Here is an 8,703-nt window from a genome sequence, read left to right as displayed (position 1 = left end):
GCCTCCAACAGCTGATTTGATTTAGAAAGAGAGCAGTGATTAAGTGTTAAGTGTTAGGTCTTCCTGAAAGAATTTTCGCTGAGCTACATTAGTGATGAAAGACATCTGGCTACAAAATTTACCATTTGGAAGGACCCATAGTGCTGATAACATTGTATTTGACTCAGAAAATAAAAATGTTCACATGGAGTAACATACAGAGTGCTCAAATAACAGATGGCAAAAAGCAACAGCTAACAACCCCAACTGGTTCACTGCCCGTGTAGAGATTTAATGAATTATTTTTAGGGCCCGCCTACACAGACATTTGACCTATCAAATTACAGTACCAGCATAGTCAGTCAGAACAAAAAACTCACACGCCCACATACTGATTTCTTAGGTTTTTCTTTTTAATTTCAGTTTGATAAACAACTCCATTTTGAAGTTTTCAAGACACACAGAGCTGATACGAGTGGAATTTTATTGCAGGCATTATAGGATGTCATGCTCCAAAGTCTGTGTTGCTTAATTTGGCATAACATGTCAGATAGGATGAAACAAGACATTGGTTCTTTTATGGGTGACCTACCTAGGATTGCATAATAAAAACAGCAACTTTTGTGATATATTGTTAATATTTTGAAGTCTCAAAAATTAAACTGTCAACGCCCCTGATTATTTAAAATGAACAAGGTATGGGAGTGAGAGTGGAAAGCAAAACGCCTTTGATATTTGAGCTCAATCAGGTGGACCAATAATAATTTAGTGCTCGCTCCCATATGTTAATACTTAAACTAACTTATTTGGGTCTCTGGTAAATAGCACTCTACAGACAATCAACCTGCCCATTAATTTCAATCAGAGCTTATGAGTTGTCGATGGACTGAGATATCTAGCTTCATACTCCAGGGGTCATGACTGGAATTATGTAAGAGGACTCAGATAAGTCATGTTGGCCTGAGAGCAGCCAGTGGGTTGCGATGATGGAAACACATCACTTGTGCTGTCTTGCTCCAAGATGAATCACTCAATCAGGCTCAATGTGGCTTATATGATTACCCACTAATGACCGACATGCTCGAGTGTTGACTGAACAGGGGCCATGTGCACTGTTCATGGGTCGCTATTGGTCAAGTTGTAGATCAGATTTGAGAGTTTGAAAGTGTTAATATCTGGCTCAAATCTCACTTAACCTGCCAGTCCCGTGGGAAGTAAATTCCTCTTTAGTGCACACAGAAACCTTTCCATGCAGGGTAGAGTTAAAAGATTCAACACAGGAGAATAAATACCAGGCAGACAGAGAAAGATAAAAGAACACAAAAAGGTTTTGCTTTTCTCTGAACTGCTTTGTAAACCCTGGAGGAGGTAACGGTATTGAGCCATTTGCTGTTTGCTCAGATCCACACTACGAGGCATTCAAAAGAACCCCTCCTCTCTTGCAACGTGTGTGGGTCGAGGGTCAAGTTCCCAACACGGCCTATTATCACAGTACAGAGCACAAACAACAGTCACTTTATCTCATCAACTGCTCAACTGGAAACTGTCGCAACCATGCCTTTACCATTGGCCCTGGATCAAACACCGTCTGCATGACAACTTCCCTCCAGCCAGAAACAAATTAGCTGTAAATTCTGATCTACCGTTCATTTTAGAGTGAACATTTTACTTTTTAATCATTTCTACTCTATTGTGATTGTTCGCCTTTTTGAGTGAAAGTATTACACGAGTATAAAGACGCTTCCCCATAAAGCGTTTTTAAAGTCTGGCAAAAACATCAGGTGCTTTTGTCCCACAATGTGATGTCTCTAAGTATTTAATATAATAACAATCTTTCTTCAAGTTACAAAGGCTTCACACCACAAATAAAAACATACAAACAAGGGTTAAAGCAAATAATAGCAGGAATAATGAATACATCTAAAATCTTGGTACAAAAAGCACATTGTTTTTAGATTATAGTAATTTTCAATAAAAAAAATACCCAGAAGGAGCAGATTGAACTAAACTGACTGATTTTATGTCCCTAGGCATGTGTTGTTGTGTTTCCATCTGAAAGAGTGGAAAGAATCAAATCACTGTAGTTTGCATTAAATTAGGTCCTCATGCGACAAACACAGCTGATAAAATGCTTCCGGTAAAAGAAAGTAAAGATAAAAGGGGGAAAACACAAATAAGCTACGGATTATGTACCCTTTAAGTCAGAAAGAGAGCAATCTTTAAACCACAGTGTTTTTGGTTTGAATTGTAATTTAAAAATCAAAAACAAAAGGTCTGAAAAGGGTTATTGCTGCATAGTATGGGGGCTTCGTATGGTGGTCGACAGGGACAAACGCACTGCAACTTAATGAAACCCACACAAATATACAAAACACAAGCAAATTAAGAAAATAGCTTCATAAATTTGACAACACATATGCAGCATTTAGCAAACGCGCTGCAAATACACACAACACAACCAAATACAGAAACGCGCTGCAAATACAGAAACGATGCAAAAAGAAAAGAACACAAACTCCGAAAACAAATGCAAAAAAAAAAAAAGTGGAACAGCTTGACCCCACTGAGAGAGTGCTTTTCTTTTTGCATCGTTTCTGTATTCCAGCACGTTTCTGTATTTGGTTGTATTGTGTGTATTTGCAGCGCGTTTGCGTGTTGTCAAATTTATGCTATTTTCTTAATGTGCTTGTGTTTTGTCTATTTGCGTGTGCTTCATTAAGCTGCAGTGCGTTTGTCCCTGTCGACCACCGTATGAAGCACCCATACTATGCAGCAATTACCCTTTTCAGACCTTTTGTTTTTGATTGATCAAATGTGTTTTTCTGTGCGACAGTTTGATTTTTAAATTACAACTGAAACCAAAAACACTGTAGTTTAAAGATTGCTCTCTTTCTGACTTAAAGGGTACATTATCAGCAGCTTATTTGTGTTTTCCCCCTTTAATCTTTACTTTCTTTTAGCATTTTATGACCTATGTTTGTCGTATGAGGACCTAATTTAATGCAAACTACAGTGATTTGATTCTTTCCACTATTTCAGATGGAAACACAACAACACATGCCTAGGGACATAAAATCTGTATGACAGTCAGTTTAATTCAATCTGCTCCTTCTGGGTATTTTTTTTTATTGGAAATTACTATAATCTAAAAACAAAGAAAATGTTTACCCCAATTTTAGATGTATTTATTATTCCTGCTATTATTTGCTTTAACCCTTGTTTGTATGTTTTTATTTGTGGTGTGAAGCCTTTGTAACTTGAAGAAAGATTGTTATTATATTAAATACTTAGAGACATCACATTGTGGGACAAAAGCACCTGATGTTTTCGCCATACTTTAAAAACGCTTTATGTGGAAGCGTCTTTATACTCGTGTAATAATTTCACTCAAAAAGGTGAACAATCACAATAGAGTAGAAATGATTAAAAAAATAAAATGTTCACTCTAAAATGAACGGTAGATCAGAATTTACAGCTAATTTGTTTCTGGCTGGAGGGAAGTTGTCATGCGGACGGTGTGCAACCCAGGGCCAATGGTAAAGGCATGGTTGCGACAGTTTCCAGTTGAGCAGTTGATGAGCTAAAGTGACTGTTGTTTGTGCTCTGTACTGTGATAATAGGCCATGTTGGGGAGAAAAAATAGCTACACTTGACTCTGGACCCACACACGACCCCCTACGAATGCCTCGTAGTGTGGATCTGAGCAAACAGCAAATGGCTCAATACCGTTACCTCCTCCAGGGTTTACAAAGCAGTTGTAAAAAAACCTTTTTGTGTTCTTTTATCTTACTCTGTCTGCCTGGTATTTATTCTCCTGTGTTGAATCTTTTAACTCTACACTGCATGGAAATGTTTCTGTGTGCACTAAAGAGGAATTTACTTTCCACGGGACTGGCAGGTTAAGTGAGATTTGAGCCAGATATTAACACTTTCAAACTCTCAAATCTGATCCACAACTTGACCAATAGCGACCCATGAACAGTGCACATGGCCCCTGTTCAGTCAACAATGGAGCCTGTAGGTCGGTCACCACCAAACAAGAGAAAACATATCTCAAACATAGACTTAATATTTACAGTCTATGATCTCAAAGCAGTTGCACACCATTTCACAACGGTGCACACCTTCTGAGATTGAATGTGCCCCGTCTCTCTCTCTCTCTCTCTCTCTCTCTCTCTCTCTCTCTCTCTCAGTGGGGTCGAAAATCAAGCTGTTCCCCTTAGCGTTCCCCCTAGACGTCTGGAGAACTTCTGTTGTGTAATCCGGATGCAGCGTTTATTTTTTTTTGCATTTGTTTTCGGGGATTGTGTGATTTTCTTTTTGTATCGTTTCTGTTTTTCAGAGTTTGTGTGCTTTTCTTTTTGCCTCGTTTCTGTATTTGTAGAACGTTTGTGTATTTGGTTGTGTTGTGTATTGCAGCGCGTTTGCTAAATACTGCGCATGTGTTGTCAAATTTATGAATCTTAATTTTCTTGTGTTTTGACTATTTGCGTGGGTTTCATTAAGTTGCAGTGCGTTTGCCCCTGTCGGCCACCGTAGGTTTGACTGCAAAGGTCTAAACCGGCAGGGTATGCAACTCTTGAAGTGAAACGTAGTCAATCATTACACAACACAGTGTTTCTTTTTCTGTTTTCAACACTTCAAAAAATCTGTAAAGCCGAACAACCCTTTCACTAAATTGCTCATGAAATGGATTGTGGCTTTAGAGTATTTGCTTCCAACAGAGCTCTAGATCATCATTTGGCTAATAGACCTCAACCACAAAATGTGCCAGTACTTAAAAATGATGAAACCACAGGGGGGGTTTTGCCTTACTTTTCCTCCAGCCTTGGGGAAAAGATTAATTTGAAAATACACATGCGCTGTGTATAGGCAAAGGAGTACTGTATGTGATTTTAATATAAGATATGGTGTGCATGAGTGCAGTTTATGCACGGTGAGTTACTGCAACATACAATATCCCCAGTGGAGATTTTTTCCACTACTGGGAGAGATAGTCAAAGTGTATAACTTCAGAATAATGCTCTGCAGACATGAAATAAGAATATATAGGACATATACATGCATCTGGAAGAAACAACTTTTGTTTTATTGATAGATAAAAGAAAAGAGCTGAACGTGTTATATCAAATTATTATTATATAGTCTATATCGACGACATTTCATTTCCGGGATTGTTCAGGTGCCACGGTGTGATTTGAAAACCTTCAATAATCTTAATGTAACAGCTGGACACGTTAAGTTATACACTCATTGGCTTTCTTACTGAAAGTTTGATGAGAAGATTGGCATCAGTTCTCATGACGAGAGTGTATCAATCTTCTCATTCAACTCTCGGTAAGAAAGTTCTTTTAAAGTAGGTCTACACACAGTTACTCTGTTACTTCAGAATTTGGGTCTTCATGGTCTTTGTTAGGTGATTTTTCAACATATTTTTAATAACTTTTCCTTAAGAGAGCAACACATATCACCTCCACCACATAACCAAATGTGCTTAATTGATTTTAGGAGTGAACACTGCTACAGTGCTGCTTGTAGTTAGTGCTCTAACAGGTGGCTGACATAATGGAAGGGATTTGAATTGCACACAGTGTCAAAGTAGTGTCACACTAATATCTTCCAGAGGAGTGTTTTTGTCTGTTACCTTCCAATGAATGAAGCCTTTCTCTTCAGTTTTCAGTTGTGGTAATTGTTAGTGAGAGTTGAAAAACAACAAGTCCTCCTGCGTCACCGAAGAGACTGCTGATGTCATGTGTTTTTGACCCGAGGGGCGGGACGTGGGCCTCCACATGCTGTGTACACAGCGGGAGACATTGACCTCCATCACACATGTAACACAAATACACACTCCTTGCTGAGGGCTGTCATACAGGAAACACCCACATGGTTTAGTGTTGGTTTTAGTGACTTAATCAACCCTTTGTAAAAAAGCATTTGACCAACTTTGAAATACTGTTTTTGGCTCACTAAAAAAACACATCTTTTCCAAGAATAATTTTTACATTATTATTATTATGTATACATGTCTGACAGGCACTCTGCCAGCCATCAGTGCTATGATCTGCGCATTATAAGGTACTGTGTGTGATCAAACTCTCTTGCTCTTCAAAGGGATTCTTTTTTCATCATTAGTAAATTATTATGTTTATGTATGAGATGGATGTTGCAGAAATGTCACACCCTGCTCCTAAGATTTCAGTTTCTGTGGAAAAACAGGACTTAAGGTTGGGGTATGCTAGGAATTTAGTTCACGTCCACTGAACTTTGTCCAACCTCGTCAAACCAAAGTGTTTATAGTTGTTCCTAACGGCCATGCTCAAAGCCCATGTTTATCATGTTCACCATCTTATTTTAGCGTGTTAGCATGCTAACATTTTCTATTTAGCACTGAACACAAAGTTCAGCTGAGGCTGATTTTAGATGTTCTCTTTCTTCTTAGAAATCAAAGTATTCCACAAATTGAAATTGTGACCACCAAAGTGATTACAATTCATCCTGAGGGTGACATGAATGTCTATCTGAAATGTCATGGCAATCCATACTATAGTTGCTGCAGACTGACACTGCCATCCTTGGAGCAAAAAAAATAAGTTTGAGGCAAGTTTGTGAAGTCTTTTTGGGCCAAGTAGTGCATTAAAAATAAATGTACAAAAATCTGCTGGCATTTCATCATGCTGTGTGTACACCTGCAGAACTGAGCAGGGCATTTATTTATTTTTCTTTGATGACCCCCATCACCGTCATCATCATCATCATTGTGACCGACTGGCTGGCTTCTTCTTTCTGTACGCTGATTCATGCCTGGCTGTCGCCTTTACAGCTCTCTCCTGTGTGGGAAATGAACATTTTACATTTTAGATTTAGTACTCAATGTAATGATTTTGGCATTTTGACATGATGAATTGGTGAATTGATGAATGAGTGACTCGACCTTTTAATAATGCTAGTTGTAATTTAGTTTACTTGATCATACATAAGGCAAGGCACTCTGAAAGTCTTGCCATGCCTCATGAAGTAAAGAGATTTGATTCATCACAAATCGACTCTGTAATTACTAAGAGATCTAGAAGAATTCCATTTTTTTTAGAGTTAGGACCTAAGCTTAGACGTAAAATAAGAATTGTGTAAATGTAAAGACTCATCGTGAAGCACTGATGGTTAAGGGTCAGTGGATTGGGGGTAAATGCAGTCAGTCCTGGGTCCTCATGATGATAGACGTACAAGAATATGTGTGTGTGCATGTGTATATTTTGTGCTCATCTGTTTTACTGCTTAATTAGTCTCTGTTTGCCAACTACATTACCTGCATTACTGAACCACCTAAATGTTTTTGCAGGCTGACATTACAGCAAACTAACTGTGCTATGTTGTACTGCTGTACTACTTCCAAGGCTCATCATTTCATTTTTTTAAACAGTTTGTGTCTAAAAAATTCCCAGAAAAAGATCAGTAGAAATTTTATTTTATATCCATCTCACATCGAAAGCTTGCTTCCCTCTTGCAGTAAACAGTGTCCAAGCACAGGTCAAATTATGCTGATAGAAAGTGAAGAATACTGTACATTTGGTTAATGTTTGATTTGGGCAGCAAATTTTTGCTTTTTTAATAATCTGATTTTCACCAAAAGGTTTCTGCTTTATTGATTTTTCTCTTGTTTCTTTGATATCGAAAGCAAATCCTGTTAAATTCTTAGATTTTATTTAATAACTATTTTTTTAACGAAAGTCCTAACGATTAGTCAGTCGACTTTTTCAGCACAGAACCCCCTCAGATGAAATGTATAGACTGTAGGCGGTTTTGTATTCTTAGCCTTCTTTATCTATATTACATCTACAGCTATTGGAGCTGCTTTCCTTCCCTCGCTCTCACTACTGCTCGCTGTTGCGTGACATATTAATATCTTGTTTGCCACACTTTCTCATGAATGACTAAGGATGTTGATGCTGCATAGTGCATGCCAGTACTCTGCAGCGATGAGAGGTAGGATGTGTTATACTGTATGTTATTTTCCGATGTACAGACTCAGGAACTAATGATGCCGTAGGTCTTGTCTGCCTAATTAAATGTCTGAAAACAAACCAGGAAAGAAGCGTTGGGCGACATATATTCCATGTTCATGGATCAGCTCTGTGTATCTCAGGCTGAAGATAATATAAGACTGTTTGTGTGGTTATTTCATTCATAAGTGGGTTTAGTTGCAAGAGGTGAACCCATAGCTCTTCAGAACACATGTCACTTGAGGCCTATGCATCTCTGCGGCTCAGAGCAGAACAAAAGCGTTACCATACTTCCCTTACTGACAGCTTTTTAAAACGAAATACACTGAAGCACCCTTGTTTTTTTGTTGCTAACAAGCAGCTGGAGACAGAAACAAAACAACTTAGCTATGCATGAAAAAAAACCACAATTGAGACAAAATTATTTTGGGAGCATGACAGAACACTTGAGGCAAAGTTTACATAATGATGGCTTTAAGCATCTACACTGTAAGTGTGTGTTTGTGTGGGTGTCTTTGAGAGGTGAGTAAGAGCGAGTGGCAGAGCGTAATGTGTGTATAACTGAGAAGATGGAATGGCAGATATATCGCTTTGCTTATCTCTCCCAAGTGGTAATGAGGAATTGAGTTAATTTAGATAAATGATGATACAGATGCTAAGAGGTGGAAATGGAGTGAGATAACATGGATATATATTAGCAAAGAGGCGGGAACTGTGGGAGCCAAGT

The sequence above is a fragment of the Perca flavescens genome, chromosome 15 (assembly GCF_004354835.1).
Source record: "Perca flavescens isolate YP-PL-M2 chromosome 15, PFLA_1.0, whole genome shotgun sequence".
NCBI classification, from domain to species: Eukaryota; Metazoa; Chordata; class Actinopteri; order Perciformes; family Percidae; genus Perca; species Perca flavescens.
This window is presented reverse-complemented; position numbering follows the sequence as displayed.